Genomic DNA, 27,709 nt, shown 5'->3' with positions numbered 1-27,709 from the left:
GCTCAGGGCAGGCAGGATGGTCAAAAACCGGGAGAACTAGAAAACAGGAACTAACACGAATCAGGCATATGGGAAAAAAATGCTGGTAGGCTTGATGAGACAAGACAAACTGGCAACAGACAAACAGAAAACACAGGTATAAATGCACAGGGGATAATGGGGAAAATGGGCAACACCAGGAGCGGGGTGGAGACAAGCACAAGACAGGTGAAACAGATCAGGGTGTGACAAATAAAGCCAATGCAATGGCCTGTTTTACAAATGGTGGGCCTACCACATGGATGGGCATTCATCAAATTCCATTGCTGTCCAACGTGGTAGGCTACATCCCAGGCTGAATTTTTTTGTCTTTCCTAGGGTGGCAAAAATGTAAGGACCGGCCCTGTTCCCATTTAGTTAACATTATCAAAGTTTCCCTTTACTGTGGAAATTGTGATCGAATCAACGCAATATTAGCGTTCAATGCAACATACCGAAACAAAACAAACTATGCAGAACGCTTTGGAGTAGGATTCTATTGCATTGACACACATGACTCAGCCAGTACTCTAAAAAGACTAGTGTGGCATAACCAATCAGATTTTCATTAGGCCTATATGCAAATAGACCATTGCCATATATGGATCTGTGCCATTCACTTTGAACTGGACTGTGTTTACAGCATGAGTGGTGGTGAGTAGATGTGCTTGTTTTGAGATCAAAGCTGCATGTACTGAAGCCATGTGTGGACATTTGTTCATATCCTTTACTAGTTAGTGAGTTATTAGCCTAGTTGTAGATCATTTATAGTCAGCAATGGGGGAGTGATTTCTTTCTACAAAGCACAAAGCACAAAGTGTGTACATTTCTAGACCTTTTTGAAAAGCAAGTCAGATAAAGAGCTTTTTTTTGTCTTAAAGGGGCAGTATTGTATTTTGAGACAGGCTTGAATAAGCTAAGAGCCAATAGGCAGAGGGTTGCATCATTTGTCTGATTCTCTGTTATAATGGTATAGGAATAATAATGCATTTTATTTTGTAAAGTGGTTTCTTGCATCAAACAACAACATTTCAGTCACCTCCATGTCTGAAGGACAAGTGGATAAACAGGTTAATGTCAATCCCAACATGTTTTTTTTCAAAAGGCTCATGAAATGTAGGCCTACATTGAACATCACACATTGGCTGCTGAACACCACCACTACAGTAGGTTGAATGATAGAACAGCTATTTCCATGTTACAATGTTATTGGATACATTTTTTCCATTGTTTTTGATGCTAGGCCACTCTGGTAGACCTACTTTATGATCAAATAGCCACAGTAGCCTACTTGATCATTGTCTGTAACTTAAAGCGAGTGCAGCCTCAGTGTTCACAGTAAATGTTCAAGTTTAGGCTCAGCAGACTTGAAATTTGCTCAGTGCCTAATTTCTTTTAAGGGAAGATTGGTAGTGGGTCACCAGAATTGTCATCATGCTTCACTGTGCTCGGTCCTGTAATTGCATTATAATGTGTGAACACGTCGCCCCATGACACCAAGTGTTTGACCCATAATGTAAATGTTTGCTCCACTATATTTATGCACACTTATTCACTACAAAATTATATTCAATACCACTTACTTTGCCAGTTGTCTTAGAGCTTTGGATCTACAGGGGTCTGTTGGAAAGCATAATATTGACACATGTCAGAGAGAATTGTCTGTTTGGAGGTGAGTCATAGTGAGATACACTAATTTACCACCAGAAAGTTAATGAGAGAACAGCTAAAAAAAACATTTTGTACAATGGGTTCAAAAATACATAGTGCATTGTAGTAATATCCACAAGTGACAACAGTAATAGTGCAAATTTAACTTAAAATTAGAGAAAGGGTTGAATTTAACCAGGAAGTTTTGTTAAGCATGATTAATGAATCAGTCTTGATTTAACCCAGTTTAACCTTTTCCTCTGGTCACACAGAGCAATTTTTGGCAGTCTTTATCTATGTTGGTGCAACCCACCCTGATTTGTCACTGCTGGCTAAATTATTAGATTAATAAATTAGATATCTGGCTAGTTGACTTATAGAAACATGATAAGCCACAATAGTTAAATTGGTAGTCATACCAAAAATACAGCACATGCAATGTAATTTGATCACTTAAACCACCTCCAGGGGCAGTTTATAATTAAACCCTAATCTAAGTTTAAATTTGATTTTGAAACAAGAGTAGACTTGATCCTGGTTCAAAGTGAAAATTTAGATTAGATGAAGGGTTAAATGTAACTAGGACTAATTCCATACTAGGTTTAACGTTTTATGCAACATGATTAATATATCAACCTTAATTTAAGTGTTCATTCATGTTGCTGCAACCCACCCTGGTATTTTACAACTGTTTTTACTTTGAAGTATTGAATTGAAAACTCATCAAATGCAATTACTCATAAGCCTTCAGTGCAGCACCATCTGCTGGCTGGACAGCAACATTTGAAGAGGCTGATCAGTATTAGCAAATGATGTTGGTAGTAGCCTATAATACTGTATGTGCCTCAATTCAACTTGGTGTATGTGCCTCAATTCAACTTGGTGACCTACAGGCTACACAAACTTCAAACTGTCACACATTGATGTCAATTGGAAATTTGCTGTACTTATAGTAGAGATGTTTTGGGGGTCTGCGCTCTGCGTCCTGGCCAACCTGTATGATTCAAGCACTTTACAACGACTTTATGGATGACCGAATAGTTCCACTGTTACAATTTTGCTTGAAAATAGAAAATATAATCTAACCTAACCAACCTATCATTTGTGTTTCTGAAGAAAAAAAAAGTTATACTTGTTTCTACTGGCAATGATTTAAATGTGATGTTAATAGTGACATTGTATGCACTCGTCAGTATGGCTATAACCTTGCCATAATGAATGCACCCATCATAGTAAAATACTTCTGAAAGTAAACCGTGTGTGTGTGTGTGTGTCTATGTGCCCATGTGTGTGCATACAGTATGCTCCCTCTACCTTTCCTCTCAGTTTATTCAGAAGTTTGTGAACAAGATGTTTCGGGAGCATTGGGATGCTCAGCTGTTCAACAGGTCACCCTGTTCTGGACTTGCATCATGTCCATCTACTCCATGGGAAGGCTGCCGGAGCTCTTATAGCTGGACCCATGAGCGTAACCTTTGGAGGATAATTAGACTTATTTGATTAATACATTTTGGCCTACTTTGGAAGGCAATGTTATAAATATCAATATCAGCTTTTTACACAAGGATGTCTGGTCACCTTGGTATGTTGTCCTCACTGAGAAGCTTATTACGTTTTATTTGTACCTTGTATTTATGAACGTTGTCAATTTATCAATCAATCAATCAATCAATCAAATGTATCTATTAAACCCTTCTTACATCAGCTGATGTCACAAAGTGCTGTACAGAAACCCAGTGTCATGCCCTGACCTTAGTAATCTTTGTTTTCTTTATTACTTGGTTAGGTCAGGGTGTGACAAGGGTGGTTTGTGTAGTTCCATTGTCTAGGGTTTTTTGTATGTTTATGGGGTTTCCTAGTCTAGGTGTTTATATATCTATGGTTGCCTACATTGGTTCTCAATCAGAGGCAGCTGTTTATCATTGTCTCTGATTGGGGACCATATTTAGGTAGCCATATTCCTTGGATAGTTTGTGGGTTATTATTTGATGTTTAGCTGCCTGTTTGCACTAGTAATATAGCTTCCGTATAGTTTTGTTCAGTGTTCTCTCTTTATTAAAGTAGTATGTACGCCTATCATCAATGTGACAGAACAACCCACCAAGAAAGGACCAAGCAGCGTGCTAAAAAGGAGTGGACATCTTGGACCCTGGAGAAAGAGGAGTGGAGTACATCCTGGACCTGGGAGGAGGTAATAGCAGGGGACAAGACCCTGCCATGGAAGCAGGTGGAGATAGCACAGGAGGAACGGTGTCGATATGAGGGTACACGGCTGGCACGGAAGCCCGAGAGGCACACGAGGAGATTGCATGAGTCAGGTCGGAGACTTGAGCCAACTCCTTGTGCTTACTGTTATGCAGTGGCGCGCACGGTGTCTCCAGTGCACTATTCTAGCCCGGTGCGCTCTATTCCAGTTCCTTGCATTGGCCGGGCTAGAATGGGCATCCAGCCAGGAAGGAGGATGCCGGCTCAGCGCTCCTGGTCTCCAGTGTACCTCCTTGGACCAGAATATCCTGCACTGGCTTTGCGTACTGGCCTCCAGTGCGCCTCCAGTGTGCCTCCAGGGTCCAGTACGCCCTGTTCCTGCTCCCCGCACTCGCCCTGAAGTGCGTGTCCTCAGCCCAGTACCACCAGTACCGGCACCACGCACCAGGCCTACAGTGCGCCTCGGCAGTCCAGAGCGTCCGGCGACGGGCCACAGTCCTGAGCGTCCGGCGACGGGCCACAGTCCGGGGCCTACGGCGAGGATCCACAGTCCGGAGCCTCCGACGAGGATCCACAGGTCAGTGATACAAAAGCGGACTCAGAGTAAAGAAGGGGGGCGGCGTCCAGAACCAGAGCCGCCACCAAGGTTAGATGCCCACCCAGACCCTCCCATATAGGTTTAGGTTTGCGGCCGGGAGTCCGCACCTTTGGGGGGGTACTGTCACACCCTGACCTTAGTTATCTTTGTTTATTATTTGGTTAGGTCAGGGTGTGACATGGGTGGTTTTTGTATTGTCTAGGGTTTTTTGTATGTTTATGGGGTTTTTCTAGTCGAGATGGTTGCCTAGATTAGTTCTCAATCAGAGGCAGCTGTTTATCGTTCTCTGATTGGGGAACATATTTAGGTAGCCATATTCCTTGGACAGTTTGTGGGTTGTTATTCTATGTTTAGTTGCTTGTTTGCACTAGTCATATAGCTTCACGGTTAGTTTTGTTTTGTTCAGTGTTCTCTCTTTATTAAAGTAGTATGTACGCCTATCATGCTGCGCCTTGGTCTCATCAATATGACAAACGTGACACCCAGCCTAAAACCCCAAACCGCAAGCAATGCAGGTGTAGAAGCACGGTGTCTAGGGATAAGCTCCCTGGAAAGGCCGGAAACCGAGGAAGAAACCTAGAGGAACCAGGCTATGAGGGGTGGCCATTCCTCTTCTGGCTGTGCTGGGTGGAGATTGTAACAGAACATAGCCAAGATGTTCATAGATGACCAGCAGGGTCAAATAATAATAATCACAGTGGTTGTAGAGGATGCAACAGGTCAGCACCTCAGGAGTAAATGTCAGTTGGCTTTTCATAGCCGATCATTCAGAGTATCTCTACCGGTCCTGCTGACTCTAGAGTTGAAAACAGCAGGTCTGGGACAAGGTAGCACCTCCGGTGAACAGGTCAGGGTTCCATAGCCGCAGGCAGAACAGTTGAAACTGGAGCAGCAGCACGACCAGGTGGACTGGGGACAACAAGGAGTCATCAGGCCAGGTAGTCCTGAGGCATGTTCCGAGGCAGTAAGAAAAAAAGACTTAAATTCACACAGAACACCTGATAAGACAGGATAAATACTCCAGAGATAACAGACTGAACCTAGCCCCCCCCAACACATAAATTGTGTTCTCTGAATACTGAATACTGGGGGTGGCAGGTAGCCTAGCAGTTAGTGTTGGGCCAGTAGCTGAAAGGTCGCTAGTTTGAATCCCAGAGCAAGGCATTTAATTGCTCCAGGGTTGCCATTGATAATGGCTGACCCTGGCCGTGACCCCACTCTCCGAGGGTGTCTCAAGGTGAGTTGGAATAGGCAAAAAACACATTTCCATTTCACACGTGTATAATACAGACTTGTGAAACAAATATAAGCACCCACTGAATTATTGTTATTATGAAGACAGCAAGGCTACCTTTATTTTATGTTTCCTCACAGAGGAGTCAGTCAATAAAAATGTGGAGGTGTTTGTTTCTCAAGGCTGATAGAGATCTCTGAACCTTGCAAGGTGGCGCCAGAGCAGTATACGATATCTATATGAGTACTATTTCCATTAACGTAATGAATTCCTTGATATTCAGGATTTACTTAACTCTGCTTGTCTCCACTCTATTCTATTCTCCTGTACTCTACTCTACTCTACTTTAAACCCACTGTGTTGCTCTCACAGGAAGAAGACTATGCTGTTGAATAATATCTTCTTGATGCTGAGTTCACTCCTAGTGATGAGCTGCCAAGTCTTTTGAAATGATCATCATCTCCAGGGTCCTGGTTGGAATCAATGCTGGTATGTACTGTATATGGTATGTACTGTATATTCAAAAAGAGGGTTCTTAGATGGGGGTTCTTATGTCATCAAACCATGCTCAATGTGCCACTGACTGCATTACAGTTTTGGTTTTACAATAGAGAAACATTTGTAATACTTGTAGTATGTTTGTTGCTTTCTTAGGTCTTTAAATGTCGATGGCATAAACAGTGTATTTATACATAAGACATGAGACAAACAGCTGTACAATTACAGTATGTTTGATATTGGAAAATGAAACCACCGACAGTAGAGAAATTATCCACTCCTTTCACAGGGATCAGTGGTTTCACAGGGATCACAGGGATCAGCATGAATGTACAACCCATGTATTTTGGAGAGAGTGCTCCCAAGCACCTGCAAGGGGCTGCTTCCCTGTCGTCAGCCATCTTCACATCGCTTGGAGTGGTGTTAGGACAGGTTGTAGCATTCGGAGGCTACGAAATCAGCTTGCAGTTTAGTGTTACACATCAATCTAGCACCTACAAAAGATTGTGTGACTTGTTTGGGGAAATAATTGCAGTTTGAAACTTTGTTTTATTAAGTCAGTATTTCATTTGATGGTGGTCATGTGTTTCCAGGGAGATCTTAGGCAGTGAGCCATGATGGCAATACCTACTGGGCAGTAATGCCATCCCAGGCCTCATCCAGCTCCTCACTCTCCCCTGGTTCCCAGAAAGCTCTCAATACCTCCTCGTAGACCAGGGGAAAAGGAGGACTGTATCAATGGTCAAGTTCTTCCACACTGATCTCAAAAAATAATTTCTGTATGGACCTCATTTGTGCATGGGGGTATTGTCATGCTGAAACAGGAAAGGGCCTTCCCCAAAAAGTTGCCACAAAGTTGGAAGCACAGAATCGTCTAGAATGTCGTTGTGTGCTGTAGCGTTAATTTCCCTTCACTTGAACTAAGGGGCCTAGCCCGACCCATGAAAAACAGCCCCAGACCCTTATTCCTTTACAGATGACATCATGCATTGGGGCAGGTAGTGTTCTTCTGGCATCCGCCAAACCCGGATTTGCCTGATGGACCGTCAGATGATGAAGCGTGATTCATCACTCCAGAGAACGCGTTTCCACTACTCCAGTCCAATGGCAGCGAGCTTTACACCACTCCAGCCAACGTTTGGCATTGCACATGGTGATCTTAGGCTTGTGTGCGGCTGCTCGGCCATGGAAACCCATTTCATGAAGCTCCCAATTGTCAGTTATTGTGCTGACATTGCTTCCAGAGGCAGTTTGGAACTCTGTAGTGAGTGTTGCAACCGAGGACAGATGATTTTTACACGCTATGCGCTTCAACACTCTGTGGTCCTGTTCTGTGAGCTTGTGTGGCTCTAGCAGGGCATAATTTTACAAACTGTCTTGTTGGAAAGGTGGCATCCTATGATGCTGCCACATTGACAGTTACTGAGTTCTTCAGTAAGTCCATTATACTGCCAATGTTTGTCTATGGAGATTGCATTACTGTATGTTCGATTTTATACACCTGTCAGCAACGGGTGTGTCTGAAATGGCCAAACCCACACATTTGGAGTGGTGTCCATATACTCGTGCGTGTGTGTGTGTGTGTGTGTGTGTGTGTGTATATGTATATATAGATATATATCTGGTGAATAATGAAATGTCCCTTTAGCCGCTTTCTTACAAACAATGTAAGCAGCAGACTCCTCTTGTTATTGAAGCTTGGTTTCTCCCCACATTCATTGTTTCTCAGAGTCAGCAGGGTTCTGGTAGGGGGTTTCTGACAGAGCTCTCTATCTAGGATCAAAGTTAACTACCTCTGAAGTACACCCTTGTTCTGACAGCAAAACCCAGCTCAGATTAACTTCTGGACAGAGCCTGTTCCTAGCCCCTCCCTCACAACAGACTTGATTAGAATGTGAGATCCGCTACCAATTTCATAGTGAGAGTAGACGGGCTTACATTTCATCGTACGGTACCTTGTTAAAAATGCATTCTGGTGATGACATACGGTTGTACTTTACATTTGTAATGCTTGCGGGAGTTAGGGAGGAGAACATAAATGGTTGTTTGTATTTCAGGGTTTAATGAAGAGGTGTAGTCAGTCCAAGACCATGCCATTTCACTGGTGCTGCAGATTTGGTAAACTTCTTCAGGATCGCTGTCCCTTCCACGGGACGGTTGAGCTAACGTAGGCTAATGCGATTAGCATGAGGTTGTAAGTCACAAGACAATTTCCCAGGACATAGGCATATCTGATATTGGCTTAAATTCTTGTTAATCTAACTGCACTGTCCAATTTATATTACCTATTACATTGAAAGAATAACATGCTATTGTTTGAGGAGAGTGCACAATTTTGAACATAAAAAGTTATTAATAAACAAATTAGGCATATTTGGGCAGTCTTGATACATTTTTTTACAGAAATGCAATGGTTCATTGGATCAGTCATCCAGTGGGCAAAATATATTGCACCTGGGCTGAAATAATACATTATTACCTTTCTCTTGCATTTCAAAGATGATGGTACAAAAATACACAACAGTTTTTTTTTCTTTGTATTATCTTTTACCAGACCTATTGTGTTATATTCTCCTACATTCCTTTCGCATTTCCACAAACTTCAGTGTTTCCTTTCAAATGGTACCAAGAATATGCATATCCTTGCTTCAGGGCCTGAGCTACAGGCAGTTAGATTTGAGTCATTTCAGGGGGAAAAAAAGGCGGATCCTTAAGAGGATTTTATAACATTTTATTTGTCACATACATGTGATTAACAGATGTTATTGCGGGTGTAGTGAAATGCTCGTTCTTCTAGCTCCGACAGTGCAGTAAAATCTAACCAATGACAACATATACACACATCTAAGTAGGAATTAAAATTATGGTGGAAAATAAGTATTTGGTCAATAACAAGTTTCTCAATACTTTGTTATATACCCTTTGTTGGCAATGACAGAGGTCAAACGTTTTCTGTAAGTCTTCACAAGGTTTTCACACACTGTTGCTGGTATTTTGTCCCCTTCCTCCATGCAGATCTCCTCTAGAGCAGTGATGTTTTGGGGCTGTTGCTGGGCAACACGGACTTTCAACTCCCTCCAAAGATTTTCTATGGGGTTGAGATCTGGAGACTGGCTAGGCCACTCCAGGACCTTGAAATGCTTCTTACGAAGCCACTCCTTCGTTGCCCGGGTGGTGTGTTTGGGATCATTGTCATGCTGAAAGACCCAGCCACGTTTCATCTTCAATGCCCTTGCTGATGGAAGGAGGTTTTCACTCAAAATCTCATGATACATGGCCCCATTCATTCTTTCCTTTACACGGATCAGTCGTCCTGATCCCTTTGCAGAAAAACAGCCCCAAAGCATGATGTTTCCACCCCCATGCTTCACAGTAGTTATGGTGTTCTTTGGATGCAACTCGGCATTCTTTGTCCTCCAAACACGACGAGTTGAGTTTTTATCATCTGACCATATTACATTCTCTCAATCTTCTGGATCATCCAAATGCTCTCTAGCAAACTTCAGACGGGCCTGGATATGTACTGGCTTAAGCAGGGGGACACGTCTGGCACTGCAGGATTTGAGTCCCTGGCGGCGTAGTGTGTTACTGATGGTAGGCTTTGTTACTTTGGTCCCAGCTCTCTGCAGGTCATTCACTAGGTCCCCCCGTGTGGTTCTGGGATTTTTGCTCACCGTTCTTGTGATCATTTTGACCCCACGGGGTGAGATCTTGCGTGGAGCCCCAGATCGAGGGAGATTATCAGTGGTCTTGTATGTCTTCCATTTCCTAATAATTGCTCCCACAGTTGATTTCTTCAAACCAAGCTGCTTACCTATTACAGATTCAGTCTTCTCAGCCTGGTGCAGGTCTAGAATTTTGTTTCTGGTGTCCTTTGACAGCTCTTTGGTCTTGGCCATAGTGGAGTTTGGAGTGTGACTGTTTGAGGTTGTGGACAGGTGTCTTTTATACTGATAAGTTCAAACAGGTGCCATTATTACAGGTAACGAGTGGAGGACAGAGGAGCCTCTTAAAGAAGTTACAGGTCTGTGAGAGCCAGAAATCTTGCTTGTTTGTAGGTGACCAAATACTTATTTTCCACCATAATTTGCAAATAAATTCATAAAAAATCCTACAATGGGATTTTCTGGATTTTTTTCCCCCCTCATTTTGTCTGTCATAGTTGAAGTGTACCAATGATGAAAATTACAGGCCTGGAGTGTCCTGGAGGGCGGGTAGTTTTCCCCCGGTATTGCGTTGGGCAGACTGCACCCCCCTCTGGTGAGCCTTGCGGTTGTGGGCGGTGCAGTTGCCGAACCAGGTGGTGATACAGCCCAACAGGATGCTCTCAATTGTGCATCTGTAAAAGTTTGAGGGTTTTAGGTGACAAGCCCAATTTCTTTAGCCTCCTGAGGTTGAGGCTCTATTGCACTTTCTTCACCACACTGTCTGGGTGGTTCAGTTTTTCAGTGATGTGTACGCCAAGGAACTTGAAGCTTTCCACCTTCTCCACTGAGGTCCCGTTGATGTAGATAGGGGGGTGCACCCTCTGCTGTTTCCTGAAGTCCACAATTATCTCCATTGTTTTGTTGACGTTGAGTGAGAAGTTGTTTTCCAGGCACCACACTCCCAGGGGCCTCACCTCTTCCCTGTAGGCCGTCTCGTAATCAAGCCTACTACTGTTGTCGTCTGCAAACTTGATTATTGAGTTAGAGGTGTGCATGGCCACGCAGTCATGGGTGAACAGAGAGTACAGGAGAGGACTGAGCACGTACCCTTATGGGGCCCCAGTGTTGAAGATCAGCAAAGTGGAGATGTTGTTTCCTACCTACACCAGCTGGGGGTGGCCCATCTGGAAGTCCAGGACCCAGTTGCTCAGGGCGCGGTTCAGACCCAGGGCCCCAAGCTTGATGATCTTGGATGGTACTATGGTGTTGAAGGCTGAGCTATAGTCAATCAACAGCATTCTTACATAGGTATTCCTCTTGTCCAGATGGGATAGGGCAGTGTGCAGTGTGATGGCGATTGCATCCTCAGTGGATCTATATATGCAATTTGAAGTGGGTCTAGGGTGTCAGGTGAGGTGGAGGAGATATGATCCTTAACTAGCCTCAAAGCACTTCATGCTGACAGAAGTGAGTGCTACGTGGCGATAGTCATTTAGTTCAGTTATCTTTGCTTTCTTGGGTACAGAAACAATAGTGGACATCTTGAAGCAAGTGGGGAAAGCAGACTGGATAGGGAGAAATTGAATATGTCCGTAAACACTCCAGTCAGCTGGTCTGCGCATGCTCTGAGGACGCAGCTAGGGATGCCGTCTAGGCTGGCAGCCTTGCATGGGTTAACATGCTTAAATGTCTTACTCATTTGGCCACGGAGAACGATAGCCCACAGTCCTTGGGAGCGGGCCGAGTCGTTGGCACTGTGTTATTCTCAAAGCAGGTGAAGGTGTTTCGCTTGTCTGGAAGCAAGATGTCAGTGTCTGCGAAAAGCCTGGTTTTCTCTATGTAGTCCGTGATGTCTGTAGACCCTGCCACATACGTCTCCTGTCTGAGCCATTGAATTGCAACTCCACTTTGTCTCTGTACTAACTTTTTGCCTGTTTGATTGCCTAACGAAGGGAATAGCTACACTGTTTGTATTCAACCATATTCCCAGTCACCTTGCCATGGTTAAATGCGGTGGTTCGCGCTTTCAGTTGTGTGAAGGCTGCCATCTATCCACTGTTTTTGGTTTGGGTAGGTTTTAATAGTCATAGTGGGAACAACATCCCCTATACACTAAACTCCCCAAATACAGTTGTGCCAAGCTTGTAGCGTCATACCCAAGAAGACTATAGGCTGTATTCACTGCCAAAGGAGCTTCAACAAAGTACTGAGTAAAGGGTCTGAATACTTATGTAAATGTGACATTTTCATTATGGGGTATTGTGTGTTAGATTGATGAGGGGAAAAACGTTTTAATCCATTTTAGAATAAGGCTGTGACGTAAAAAAAAAATTGGGGGGGAAAAAGTCAAGGGGTCTGAATACTTTCCGAATGCACTGTATATACATTAAAATACAAACATTACGTTACATTAAGTGTGTGCCCTCAGGCCACACTTGCCTGCCTGCCTGATTCTGACCTGATTACAAACCTCTGCCTGCCCTGACCCCGAGCCTGCCTGCCGTCCAGATCCTCAAAGTTCTACAGCTGCACCATCCTGACTGGTTACGTCCCCGCCTGGTATGGCAACTGCTCTGCATCCGACCACAAGGTGCTACAGCGGGTACTGCTTACTGCCCAGTACATCACTGGGGCCAAGCTTCCTGACATCCAGGACCTCTATACTAGGCGGTGTCAGAAGGCCCTAAAAATTGTCAGACTCCAGCCACCTTAGTCATAGACTGTTCTCTCTCTGCTACCTCACAGCAAGCGGTACCGGAGCGCCAAGTCTAGGTCCAAAGACTCCTTACCAGCTTCTACCTCCAAGCCATAAGAGTGTTGAACAGGTAATCAAATGGCTACCCAGACTATTTGCATTGACCCCTTTTTTACGCTGCTGCTACTATCTGTTTATTATCTATGCATAGTCAATTTACCCCTACCTACATGTACAGATTTCCTGACTAACCTGTATACCCGCACATTGACTCGGTACTGTATACAGTATAGCCTCGTTATTGTTATTTTACTGTTACTTTTTTTAAACTTTAGTTTATTCAGTAAATATTCTCTTAAATCTTATTTTCTTAACTGCATTGTTGGTTAATAAGGGCTTGTACGTAAGCATTTCACGGTAATGTACTGTTGCGTTTACGCACCTAAGGTAGGTGAGGAGTCAAACGCAGAGAGGCAGGTGTCAGTGTAGCGTATATTATAATCAGGGCAAGTCCAAAAACACAGTACAGTACAATACCCCAAAACAACGCCCAAGGCAATGGGAACTAACAGTACTCCCGTAAGGCGCAAAAACACAACGCACCTTACTATAATAACCACACGCGAAATACACCGAGGAAAGCCTCCACAAGCAACAAGAAAAAATAATCCCGCACAAACCTAAGCAGGGAAACGGGGGTAAATATACACACAGAAATTAAAGCAAATGAAAACCAGGTGTGAATGAACCAAAGACAAAACAAACGGAAAAGGAAACATGGATCGGTGATGGCTGGTAGACCGGCGACGCCAACGCCGAACAGGGAGAGGAACCACCTTCGGTGGAAGTCGTGACATGTACTCTTGTTTACTTGTCAATTTGAACCATGTGGCTTTTCAGCAGCTAGTATGAAATACTGTTCTTGAATTCTACTGTGACCAGTTTTTGTTAATGAAGATACAAAAAAAAAAAAAGTGAAATCAGTCATAACCCTGACACTATATTCTAGTCGAGGGTCCTATGTGTCTTGAGAGGATTTTTAAAAGTTAAGTTAAATTCTATTGTTATCAAATTTGGAATGGTGAAAAAATGATGTTCAGGTAAATGTGCAGTTCTGCTGCTGCCCCATATATCATAGGGTTATCATAAGGATATGGTGGATGATATTTTAACAAGGTGAAACAATTCTATACAAAGCTACTGTATGTTCAGATATATATATATATATATATATAATTTCACAAATATTTTATCAAATGATCCAACTGTCTGTTTTGAAAATGGTGTGTTCTATGTCATTGTTTGGAATAGATTGTGATAATAAATTGTGTTTGATTTATCTTGTTGTAATTTAATATCATTCTGTTACGTTGGAAAATGATCTTGTAAAAGTTAAATGTTTACAGGCTTTCTTCTTTGGTCACAAGTGGTCTACCATTCCATAGACATCCTTTAGACAACTCAATCAACACATTTGTTATGGCAAGAACATGATGACCCCAGATTTGTCCAAATAAACAAGACCATGCAAGGTATCTGTCTAGATATAAACTAACTGATTACACAATATGCTAAACACTGGACATAAAGGGAGACCCCCATGTCATTGCATGTTCTTTATTATGGCAGGAAATTGTACTATCGGTCAGGTACATTGGCTTTTTTATCATCAACTAAATTAGCATCACACAGGTTTTTGTAAATAATAAATAGTGCATTCAAATGCCAACAATTAGAATATCAAATGATCTAATTTGGATCAGTAAATAGCTATCAGTACATACAGCAATAATAACAAACATATATTCAATATTATTTTTTATCGCATTCGCTAGATAATAGTTATGAAAATCAACTGCTAGATATACTATATTTGTCGTATCCACATGAAAATTATTGAATGATAAAGTACATGTTTTATTCTCATCTCGTGTTAGTACATCAGGTCAGATGTACCGTACATAATTGGAGATAAGCCTTAGCCTGTTTCTTTATTTTTAATGATCAATTCTCTTTTAGTTTATTGCCAATAACAATCACCAGTACGGGACAATGTTGCCAATAACAATCACCAGTACAGGACAATGTACTGCTTGATACTCTAATCAAAACAACACAAACAATCGAAAGGCAACTTAAAAACAATGCACAATATTTTTACAATACAAAACATACAGTATCAACCAGAAGATTTGGAAATTACTGTTTTCTTTATTCCTTACAAAGTGCTCAATGTTAAACTGGAACTGGGCAGCACCTGTCCTGTTCAGCTTCCACATTGATGTGTTCAGTCAGTGACTCATGGAACAATAAGTAATTTATTCCTGTTTTATCAAGACACCTTCCTAACCATCCATCTCTTATGAAAATTAAACCTAATACCAAACCGGAGTAAAAACAAACATGATGGAGTCACAAGGCCTGGGCTTGTTATCAGTGGGAAGGAATCTGGTGAGATCCAGTTTGGACCAGTAAGATGTTCCTGGTTCAGTCCTGTTCCTCTCTCTGTTCAGTGATCACTAATCTGCGCTCTCTCTACCCCCCCCATCCCTCTCTTTCTCTCCTCTCCAACAAGGTTTTCTTCCACTACAACCCAGACGATGTGATTAATAACAGTTTCGGGGACAGGACTGTGGTATCAGTGGGGATAAATGTTCCTTGGTGTCTGTGTCCCTCCATTCTCCCTCAGCAGCAGCAGGCGATCAACCAACTGTCCACCTGCTCTGCTGTTCCAGACAGCATCCAGGTGACCCTCAGACGGAAAGATGGGAAAAGCACTCAATGATCTGGTAAGACAACAACACATCACTCATATAATTGATGATGAGGCTCATACTGAAATTATTCAATAAATAGTTTTAAAAAAGAGACTCTGCACTCTGCCATTTCTACTCCTATGTTGTTTATACTGAGAGACATCCTACAATTACAAAAAAAAATGTAAACACAATTGTTGAGTTAAAAACGTTGCACACTTTATTTGACTGTTGACTGTAATCTATCAAACTTGTATCATGTCTGTAATATTGCTCTTTGTTTCATTGAGACGTAACTCAGTTTAGAATTCTTAATTACTGTAAGACATCCTTGTTTATACTCTAGATGAAGTACTGGAGGCTTTACCTGTTGACATTGGTATTGGGAATTGGGGGATCATTTCAATATGGGATGCAAGTTTCCATCATGTCTTCCCCAGCAGAGGTAAGAAAGCTGTCTGATGGTCAGCTCTAAGGAGTTGAATATAAACTTGATAATGAGGAATAGCATTGAGGGATAAAAGTGAAGACGTAATCTGATTTAAGATTGATACCTCCTTGCCTGTTGGCATGTGACTTAGCCTGTAAAGATATCACAAAGAAAAACCTATATGACCTGAGCCACATAGGAGCACAAATTAGCTTTAAAGTAAGAAAATGCAATTATTATTATTGTTATTACGTTGATATGTCACAATTACACTACAGTATTACAGTATTGCAATTTTTCAATTGAGTGTATATCAAAAGGTGCAAACAGCAGGGTGCATACAAAGTGTGAGAGAGTAAACAGTGTCCAGTTTCCCAGGAGAACAGGGAGATATCGTATCACTTCCCAGCCAGAGGAGGGAGTTACCTAATCCTAATGGATAGCACTGTGATCAACAGTTCATCAGCAGCAGCTTTTTCTCCAATCCAAATTATACAGACCCGACTGTGTATTGTCATATCATGTGAGCAGACAGAAGGAAACATGGTGGGGTTGAGGTTACAGGACTGTTGTTGGAGTATTTGAAGTATACAATGTTGCTTTAGACATCAAAAGCAGGGTCAAATCAAACCAAAGTTTATTGGTCGCGTACACAGATTTGCAGATGTTATCGCAGGTGCAGCTAAATGCTTGTGTTCCTAGCTCCGGCAGTGTAGTAATAATACCTAGAAAAACAAAACAATACGCAATTAATTTTAAAAGGCCAAAATTAAAGAAGTCAAATGAAGAAATATCAGAACGAGCAATGTTAGAGTCCATAGTATGGTGTTTCTATATAGAACCTAAAAGGGTTCTTCCGCTTCTTTCTAAGAGTTTACAGTATATACATATAGTGGATTAAACAGCATGTAAACATTAAAGTGACCAGTGTTCAATGACTATGTACAGTTGTAGCCAAAAGTTATGAGAATGACACAAATATTAATTTTCACAAAGTCTGCTGCCTCAGTTTGTATGATGGCAATTTGCATATACTCCAGAATGTTATGAAGAGTGATCAGATGAATTGCAATTAATTGCAAAGTCCCTCTTTGCCATGCAGATGATCTGAATCGCCAAAAAAACATTTCCACTGCATTTCAGCCCTGCCACAAAAGGACCAGCTGACATCATGTCAGTGATTCTCTCGTTAACACAGGTGTGAGTGTTGACGAGGACAAGGCTGGAGATCACTCTGTCATGCTGATTGAGTTCGAATAACAGACTGGAAGCCTCAAAAGGAGGGTGGTGCTTGGAATCATTGTTCTTCCTCTGTCAACTATTGTTACCTGCAAGGAAACACGTGCCGTCATCGTTGCTTTGCACAAAACGGGTTTCACAGGCAAGGATATTGCTGCCAGTAAGATTGCACTTAAATCAATCATTTATCGGATCATCAAGGGCATTAAGGAGAGCGGTTAAATTGTTGTGAAGAAGGCTTTAGGGCGCCCAAGAAAGTCCAGCAAGCGCCAGGACCATCTCCTAAAGTTGATTCAGCTGCGGGATCGGGGCACCAACAGTACAGAGCTTGCTCAGGAATGGCAGCAGTGAGTACATCTGCACGCACAGTGAGGCGAATACTTTTGGAGGATGTTCTGGTGTCAAGAAGGGCAGCAAAGAAGCCACTTCTCTCCAGGAATAACATCAGGGACAAACTGATATTCTGCAAAAGGTACAGGGATTGGACTGCTGAGGACTGGGGTAAAGTCATTTTCTCTGATGAAACCCCTTTCCGATTGATTGGGGCATCTGGAAAAAAGCTTGGCCGGAGAAGACAAGGTGAGCACTACCATCAGTCCTGTGTCATGCCAACAGTAAAGCATCCTGAGACCATTAATGTGTGGGGTTTCTTCTCAGCCAAGGGAGTGGGCTCACTCACAATTTTGCCTAAGAACACAGCCATGAATAAAGAATGGTACCAACACATCCTCAGAGAGCAACTTCTCTCAACCATCCAGGAACAGTTTGGTGACGAACAATGCCTTTTCCAGCATGATGGAGCACCTTGCCATAAGGCAAAAGTGATAACTAAGTGGCTCGGGGAACAAAACATTGATATTTTCGCCAGGAAACTCCCCAGGCCTTAATCCCATTGAGAACTTGTGGTCAATCCTCAAGAGGCGGATGGACAAACAAAAGCTCACAAATTCTGACAAACTCCAAGCATTGATCAGTTAATTGACAGCATGCCAGGGCGGATTGCAGAGGTCTTGAAAAAGAAGGGTCAACACTGCAAATATTGACTCTTTGCATCAACTTCATGTAATTGTCAATAAAAGTATTTGACACTTATGAAATGCTTGTAATTATACTTCAGTATTCCATAGTAACATCTGACAAAAATATCTAAAGAGACTGAAGCAGCAAACTTTGTGAAAATGTATATTTACGTCATTCACAGTGAAATGCTGGCCATTCCCAACAATGAGAGGAAGAAAATTAAATTGAGAAGTAATAACATGTAATGATAAAATTAATAATAAATACACAATGAGTAGCGATATCTTGGCTAAGAGAGAGTACACGGTACCAGTACCGAGTCGATGTGCAGAGGTACGAGGTAAATTATACTTTTTCAAAGTGGGATTAAAATGGATTTAATTGTATTTTTTTTGTCAATGATCTACACAAAATACTCTGTAATGTCAATCGAGAATCTGTGGAAAGAACTGAAAACTGCTGTTCACAAATGCTCTCCATCCAACCTCACTGAGCTCGAGCTGTTTTGCAAGGAGGAATGGGGAAAAATTTCAGTCTCTCGATGTGCAAAACTGATAGAGACATACCCCAAGCGACTTACAGCTGTAATCGCAGCAAAAGGTGGCGCTACAAAGTATTAACTTAAGGGGGCTGAATAATTTTGCACGCCCAATTTTTCAGTTTTTGATTTGTTAAAAAAGTTTGAAATATCCAATAAATGTCGTTCCACTTCATGATTGTGTCCCACTTATTGTTGATTCTTCACAAACAAATACAGTTTTATATCTTTATGTTTGAAGCCTGAAATGTGGCAAAAGGTCGCAAAGTTCAAGGGGGCCGAATACTTTCGCAAGGCACTGTAAGTATTCAACCCCCTGAGTCAATGCATGTTAGAATCACCTTTGGCAGTAATTACAGCTGTGAGTCTTTCTGGGTAAGTCTGTAAGAGCTTTGCACATATAGATTGTGCAATATTTGCTAATTTTATTTGTTTTAATTCTTCAAGCTCTGTAAAGTTGGTTGTTGATCATTGCTAGACAGACATTTTCAAGTCTTGCTATAGATTTTCAAACCGATTTAAGTCTAAACTGTAACTAGGCCACCCAGGAACATTCAATGTTGTCTTGGTAAGAAACTCCAGTGTATATTTTGCTTTGTGGTTTAGGTTATTGTCCTGCTGAAAGGTACATTTGTCTCCCAGTGTCTGTTGGAAAGTAGACTGAACCAGGTTTTCCTCTAGGATTTTGTCTGTTCTTAGCTCTATTCCATTTCTTTTTATCATAAAAAAACTCCCTAGTCCTTGCAGATGACAAGCATACCCATAACATGACGCAGCAACCACCAATATAAAGAGTTGTACTCATTGATGTGTTGTCAGATTTGCCCCAAACATCAATCAAATCAATCAATGAAATGTATTTATAAAGCCCTTTTACATTAGCAGATGTCACCCAGTGCTTACAGAGAATCCCAGCCTAAAACCTCAAACAGCAAGCAATGCAGATGTAGAAGCACAGTGGCTAGGAAAAACTCCCTAGAAAGGCAGGAACATAGGAAGAAACCTGGAGAGGAATTAGGCTCTGTTGGGTGGCCAGTCCTCTTCTGGCTGTTCCGGGTGAAGATTATAAGAGTACATTGCCATTAAGGCCAGATTGTTCTTCAAAATGTTCAAACGGTCATAGATGACCAGCAGGGTCAAATAATAATCAGGAGTAAATGTCATTTGGCTTTTCATAGCCGAGCATTCAGATGTCACATCAGCAGGTGCTGTAGAGAGAGAAAGAGAATGAAAGGGATCAAGACAGAGAAAAAGAGGGAGTCTAAAACAGCAGGTCTGGGACAAGGTTGCACATCCACTGAACAGGTCAGGTTTTCATAGCCTCAGGCAGAACAGTTGAAACTGGAGCAGAAGCACGACCAGGTGGACTGGGGACAGCCAGGAGTCATCAGGCCAGGTAGTCCTGAGGCATGGTCCTAGGGCTCACGTCCTCCGGGAGGGGAGGGGAGGGAGAAAGATAATTAGAGGGAGCATACTTAGATTCACACAGGACACCAGATAAGACAGGAGAATTACATCAGATATAACAGACTGACCCTAGCCCCCCGGCACATAGACTATTGCAGCATAGATACTGGGATAGATACAGCATAGATGGGATGATGGATGGAGCCAAATACAGGACCATTCTGGAAGAAAACCTGATGGAGTCTGCAAAAGACCTGAGACTGGGACGGAGATTTGTCTTCCAACAAGACAATGATCCAAAACATAAAGCAAAATCTACAATGGAATGGTTCAAAAATAAACATATCCAGGTGTTAGAATGGCCAAGTCAAAGTCCAGACCAGGAATCCAATCGAGAATCTGTGGAAAGAACTGAAAACTGCTGTTCACAAATGCTCTCCATCCAACCTCACTGAGCTCGAGCTGTTTTGCAAGGAGGAATGGGAAAAAATTTCAGTCTCTCGATGTCCAAAACTGATAGAGACATACCCCAAGCGACTTACAGCTGTAATCACAGCAAAAGGTGGCGCTACAAAGTATTAACTTAAGGGGGCTGAATAATTTTGCACGCCCAATTTTTCAGTTTTTGATTTGTTAAAAAAGTTTGAAATATCCAATAAATGTCGTTCCACTTCATGATTGTGTCCCACTTGTTGTTGATTCTTCACAAAAAAATACAGTTTTATATCTTTATGTTTGAAGCCTGAAATGTGGCAAAAGGTCGCAAAGTTCAAGGGGGCCGAATACTTTCGCAAGGCACTGTATGTACGGCAGGACCAAATCGGAGAGATAGTTAGGAGCAAGTCCATGTAATGCTTTGTAGGTTAGCAGTAAAACCTTGAAATCACCCCAAGCCATAACAGTAAGCCAGTGTAGAGAGGATAACACTGGAGTAATACGATCAAATGTTGGGGTTCTAGTCAAGATTCTAGCAGACATATTTAGCATTAACTGAAGTTTATTTAATGTTTTATCCGAGCATTGCAATAGTCTAGTCTAGAAGGGACAAAAGCATGGATTAGCTTTTCTGCATCATTTTTGGACTAAAAGTGTCCAGTTTTTGCAATGTTACGAAGATGGAAAAAAGCTGTCCTTGAAATATTCTTGATATGTTCGTCAAGAGAGATCAGGATCCAGAGTAATGCTGAGGTTCTTCCCGGTTTTATTTGAGACGACTGTACAACCGTTAAGACTAATTGTCAGATCAGATCTCTTGATCTCTTTGTTTCTTGGGACCTAGAACAGGCATCTCTGTTTTAAAGTAAAACATTTGCCACCATCCACTTACTTATGTCTGAAACACAGGCTTCCAGGGTAGGCAATTTTGGGGCTTCACCATGTTTCATCGAAATGTACAGCTGTGTGAGTTGACATTGTGTTTTCAAATGACATCACCAAGATATATTTACTGAAAACAATAGTGGTCCTAAAACAGAACCTTGAGGAACACCGAAATGTACAATTTTTTTGTTAGAGGACAAACTATCCACAGAGACAAAATGATATATTTCCGACAGATGAGATCTAAACTGGCAAGAACTTGTCTGTGTAGACCAACTAAGGTTTCCAATCTCTCCACAATAATGTGGTAATTGATGGTGTCAAAAGCGGCACTAAGGTCTATGAGCACATGCTTTTTTTTTGTAAAACAGCTATTAATTGGTCAATTCTGAGGCCTGTGACCAGAGTTAAATTTAAATTAAATAAAAGCACAAGTCAGGAGTATTCAGAATGCTTTGAATGTTGGTTTGAAGTACTAAAAGGACAAACAAAACAAAATACTTGAGGCAAAGGGCGTTTAAATATAGCATTTTCAAAAGTTTTATGACTTAAAATAAACACTGTCCAGGAAAATGCCTCAATGCATTATTTTGCAAAGACAACTAGGCATATCAGATTTAAATAAGTAGTTGCACCAGCAAAACTTGGAAGAAGTGGACGTCAAGAATGCTGACAGGTCCCTGCATTTGGGCATACTTTAATTACTGCTCATTGAGATACGTTAAATATAGCATCATCATTTTATTTCATTTGGGCGCCCAAAGAAATGTTTGGCCAATTCTATATAGTGTAAGATGACTCATGACATCTTTGGGGTAGGCTATTTCATGATAATAAAGAGAGAAAATAAAGTCTAGACTATTTTATGTTATGACATTGTATACTCATAGGGGGGTAAATTCAAAACGTTTGAGGTAAACACTGACTGAGTGAGATGAAATGCGGGGTCCTGAGCCGACACAACAGCCCGGCACGCCATCATGTCCAGAGTAACCTGCTGTGTACCGTACTGCCGGTTGGACTCCAAACGACACATCGTTAAATTTCACCGACTACCGACTGACCCAAAACAACAAGAAATTTGGAGCACTTTAATTCAGAACGACAGACTTAAAAGTCATCCAACTCATGAAATAATCTGTTTTCTCTTGGATCTGTTACATCTGTCTATTGGAGTCTTTATCATACCAGCCTTTTATGTTAAGGGTGTCTAAGATATTCAAATGACCATTTACTCTTTTACTGACCAGAATCTATTTGACAGTGAAGCTGACCTTTTAGCAGTAATGCCATGTTATCAAGAAGAGGCAGCAGGCAGCTGAGCCAGCACTTACCCAAAGATGCTGGGGAGTTGGGTGGGCAGAGTTAGAGGAAATTGATCGGTCTGCAGCATAAACTGAAGAGGCAGATGCTGGTTAATGAAGGAAGTAATCCCAAAAGTAATCCCAAAATTAGATAATGTTATTTATTTTGAGTAATCCAATGAATTACATTACGAATTACTATTATTGCCATGTAATCTATAAACAGTAACTGATTACATTTCTCAAGTAATCCACCCAACCCTGATTTATAAGTGAGCTTACTTGCCAAAACTCAGGGTCCATCTCAATACTCTATAGTGGCTTCGTCCATCTGCACTGACATTAACTAAACTGGACAGGTGAAATCCATTCTCTCTCTCCCTGTCTGTATGTAGCACATACAGAGCTTTGTGAACCAGACCTGGCAGGGGAGGTATGAGGTTCCAGTAGACGATTCCATCAACATGCTCATCTGGTCTTTCATCGTATCTGTGTTTAGTCTAGGAGGATGGGTCGGGGCTATCCACAGTGGCAGTCTCCCTGTCACCTACGGCCGGTAAGACACTTAGGGCCACCACTCACTCACTCACTCACTCACTCACTCACTCACTCACTCACTCACTCACACTCTCTCTCTCTCGCTCTCTCTTCTGTTTTGCAGGAAGAAAGCCCTGCTGTTCAACAACATAGTGGCACTTGTAGCCGCTCTACTGATGGTATTCAGTCTCATGGCCAAGTCCTTTGAGATGATCCTGCTGGGCAGATTTCTCTATGGATATAATGTTGGTATGTGTTTTGTGCTTTGTTTTTTTCCTCTCTGTGTGTATAGTCTACTCTCTGTGGGAACACGGGAGCATCCTGCAGTATTATTTTAATTTTTACTTCTCTTGTAACTCTCTTCCCTCCATCTCTCCCCCCTCTCTCTTTCTTTCTTTCTCTCTCTTTTTATTTCACTTTCTCTATATCTCCTGCCTTATACCTCTCCCTCCTCTCTCTCATCCTCCTCTCTCTCAGGCATGGGGCTGAGTGTGCACCTGATGTACCTGGGCGAGAGTTCACCTAAGAAGCTGAGAGGATTCCTGACCCTCACTAGCTCCATCTTTATTGGCTTGGGGAAGGTCATGGGTCAGATTGTTGGCATCAAGTCAGTACCCTTGTTACTTAAACCCCTAACCCTTGTTCTCAGGTTACTTTACCCTCTTAATTATCAGTTGTTCTAGCCTGGTCAAGCATTCTGACCTCTGTGTTGTGCTCACAGTGCAGCGGTCAGCATGGTTGACCAGGCTGCATTGGTTCATGTTCATAACACCTTAACACACATCCTCAGAACCCACAGTCACAGCACAGTTACATAGATTACATCCACCCTTCCAGAGTTCACACTGTTCAGTGAAATCCCCTTCATGCTCATCCCCCTCCTCCATCATCAAGTTTGCAGACGACACAACAGTAGTAGGCTTGATTACCAACAATGATGAGACAGCCTACAGGGAGGAGATGAGGGCTCTGGGACTGTGGTGCCAGGAAAATAACCTCTCACTCAACGTCAACAAAACAAAGGAGATCATCGTAGACTTCAGGAAACAGCAGGGGGAGCACCCACCTATCCACATTGACGGGACAGCAGTGGAGAAGGTGGAAAGCTTCAAGTTCCTTGGCATACACATCACTGACAAACTGAACTGGACCACCCACACAGACAGTGTGGTGAAGAAGGCACATCCTGTTGGGCTATATCACCTCCTGGTGTGGCAACTGCACCGCCCGCAACCGCAGGGCTCTCCAGAGGGTGGTGCGGTCTGCCCAATGCATCGCCAGGGACAAACTACTTGCTCTCCAGGACACCTACAGCACCCGATGTCACAGTAAGGCCAAAAATATAATCAAGGAAAACAACCACCCAAGCCACTTCCTGTTCACCCCACTATCATCCAGAAGGCTAGTACAGGTGCATCAAAGCTGGGACCGAGAGACTGAAAAACAGCTTCTATCTCAAGTTCTTCAGACTGTTAAATAGCCATCACTAGCACATTATAGAGGCTGCTGCCTATATACATAGACTTGAAATCACTGGCCACTTTAATAATGGATTACTAGTCACTAATAATGTTTACATATTTTACATTACTCATCTCATATGTATATACTGTATTCTATTCAATTCTGTTCTACTGTATCTTATTCTATGCCGCTCTGACATTGCCCGTCCATATATTTATATATTCTTAATTCCATTAATTTACTTAGTAGATTTGTGTGTATTGTGAAATTGTTAGATGTTACTTGTTAGATATTACTGCACTGTTGGAGCTAGAAACACAAGCATTTCGCTACACCTGCAATAACATCTGCTAAACACGTGTATGTGACCAATAAAATGTGATTTGATTTGATTTGAATGTTCCAGTTGACCCACGCTGAACCTCGGACCAGCCTCATTGTCATATGCACTGGATTCCCCTGTCCCGGTCCGGCTGGGCAGAAGTACATATTCTGAACAGCTCATCTGACAAATTACCAGAAATTGAATAATTTTGGAGCACAACATACAAGTGTATGGCAAAGCTCTCTATGACAAAAAAAAAAACATTTTGACAGAAGCTGGATAAAAAAATGATGTGAAACACAAATAATGTATTCTAATAGGGAACAATATTTGAGCAATATTGATGTTCAAGTATCAAAGATGGAATGAGGATGGAAGAAAGACACAGTATGGTTGAAATTAATCATTTCTTACCAAGTCTCTCCCTCTGTCTTTCTGCCTTCCCCCCATCTCCGTCTCTGTCTCTCTCGCTCTCTCCCTTTCCCTCCCTGTCACTCTGTAGGGAGGTGATGGGTACAGATGACATGTGGCCCTGGCTGATGGCCCTTGGTGGCCTCCCTGCCATCATCCAGTTTGTGACCCTGCTCTTTTTCCCAGAAGCACCTCGCTACCTGTACATCGACAAAGGCGACACAGAGGGCTCAAAAAAAGGTATGCATAATGTGAGACATTTTTATTTTATCTGTTATGCTGGCTTTGGGGGAGAATGTCCCTGCATCAAATCTAAACCATACAATAATCAAACACAGAATACACTTCATAATGTACAACATAACAGTACACATAATATAACACATCCGTACACATCATATCATCAGAGATGGCGAGAAGAGGTGTGTATATGATGTTGCTGTTGAATAACGTGATTTGTGTGTATGTTGTTGTCATAGCCCTGCAGTGGCTGTGGCAGGAAGATGACCTGAAGATGGAGATGGATGACATGGAGAAGGAGAGGGAGAGCATGCAGGGCCAGACGTCTAAGACAGTGTGGGACGTGCTGACTTCTCGCTGTGTCAGGTGGCAAGTGCTGGCTCTGGTCATCCCCTGTGCCTGTGTTCAGTTTTGTGGTATTAACGCAGTGAGTCTGTTTTTACTCTATCTACCTTTACTGCAACATTACTGAATCTACCTTTAGTCACAAGTTCAATGTCAGTAGGTTGTATTTCCCCGATGAGGTTATTCTGCATTCTATGTAGAAGTGAAGAGGTGATCCATACCCTTCCTTTTTCAGAAGAAATGCTTGTAACTGTTGCAAGTGGGAGCCCTCTCATTCTCAATATTATCTTGTCATTCTCCTTTCATCTCATCTTCTCCACATTGACCCAGAATTTGTTCTATAGATTTATTTCTACGCTTTTGACATCTTCCGTGAATCTGGAGTAGCAGAGGACAATATGCACTACTTGTCCATTGGCATCGGAGCAACAGAACTCATCTCCATCAGTCTCTGTGTGAGTACCATAACATACTGGAGGTCATAGTGGAGAATAACATCACTGTCTGTAACTGAACAATACAATAACATTTGTTTTAGTGGCCATATTGACCTCCTATCCTTGTTGTGTCCCAGTCTCTTTTGATAGACCGTGCGGGCAGGAAGATGCTGATGGGCTATGGCTACCTGTTGATGGGAGTCATCATGTCCATCCTTGTTGTTATGCTGTCCATCAAGGTAATCCAACATTTAGGGTTGCTGTGTCAGCTGACATGAGAACTAACACAGTCCTTTCTCTCTCAACAGGACCTGTTTTCATGGTTCCCTTATGTTAACATCGCCCTCATCTTCTCTGTCATCTGTGTTTATGGACTAGGACCTTGTGAGTACTCTATGCTTATAAATGTCTTATGTATTATGTCACATTTTGGTGTGTACGATTCCAGTTCAGAGTATTTGGAATTGAGTGAAATAATGGCAGCCTGAGCTGGTTGTCACAGTACTCGTATCTTTCTAGCCGGGGTGTCCATGGCCCTCCCTGCAGATCTCTTCCTGCAGGCTTGGAGACCGTCCGCTTACGTCATCAGCGGCTCCGTCAACTGGCTAGGCCTGTTCCTCATCGGGATGTTCTTCCCCTACATAGTGGTAAGATACTGCTCCAAGTTAACATACACACACTTAATATCAGTGATCTGAACGACTACCATTTCCTGACGGTTTTATATCTCTGAGATCCTACTGTCTGTCTGATCAGTGAGTTATCTGTTGATCTTTAACATTATTCATGTGCCCATGTAGGATGCTCTAGGCCAGTTCTGCTTCCTGGTCTTTGTGGCATACTGCATGTTTAGCTCAGCGTTCATGCTCTACTTCATCCCAGAGACCAAAGGCAAGAGCATGGTGGAGATCATGGAGGACTTTAACAAACTCAACTACAAGAATAGGGGGACAGACACCGAAAATGCTGACTTTGTTTTGGAAACAACATTTTGAGAACATTTGTATATACAGTATACACTACCATTCAAAAGTTTGGGGTCACTTAGAAATGTCCTTGTTTCTGAAAGAAACATTTTTTTTTGTCCATTAAAATAACATCAAATTGATCAGAAATACAATGTTAATGTAGTAAATGACTATTGTAGCTGGAAATGTCAGATTCTTAATGGAATATCTACATAGGCGTACAGAGGCCCATTATCAGCAACCATCACTCCTGTGTTCCATTGGCACGTTGTGTTAGCTAATCCAAGTTTATCATTTTAAAAGGCTAATTAATCATTCAAAAACCCTTTTGCAATTATGTTAGCACAGCTGAAAACTGTTGTGCTGATTAAAGAAGCAATTACAACTGGCCTTTTTTAGAGTAGTTGAGTATCTGGAGCATAG

At 42.1% G+C, this 27,709-nt stretch overlaps 1 pseudogene; it reads left to right on the top strand.

Annotated features, from left to right (window-relative positions):
• Positions 1-156: 156 nt before the first annotated feature.
• On the top strand, positions 157-27,313 carry LOC139412661 (solute carrier family 2, facilitated glucose transporter member 11-like; annotated as a pseudogene).
• Positions 27,314-27,709: the final 396 nt, after the last annotated feature.

The sequence above is a fragment of the Oncorhynchus clarkii genome, chromosome 7, assembly GCF_045791955.1.
Source record: "Oncorhynchus clarkii lewisi isolate Uvic-CL-2024 chromosome 7, UVic_Ocla_1.0, whole genome shotgun sequence".
Taxonomy (NCBI): Eukaryota; Metazoa; Chordata; class Actinopteri; order Salmoniformes; family Salmonidae; genus Oncorhynchus; species Oncorhynchus clarkii.
The sequence above is the reverse complement of the archived record's forward strand: the minus strand, read 5'-3'. Positions and strand labels throughout refer to the sequence as shown.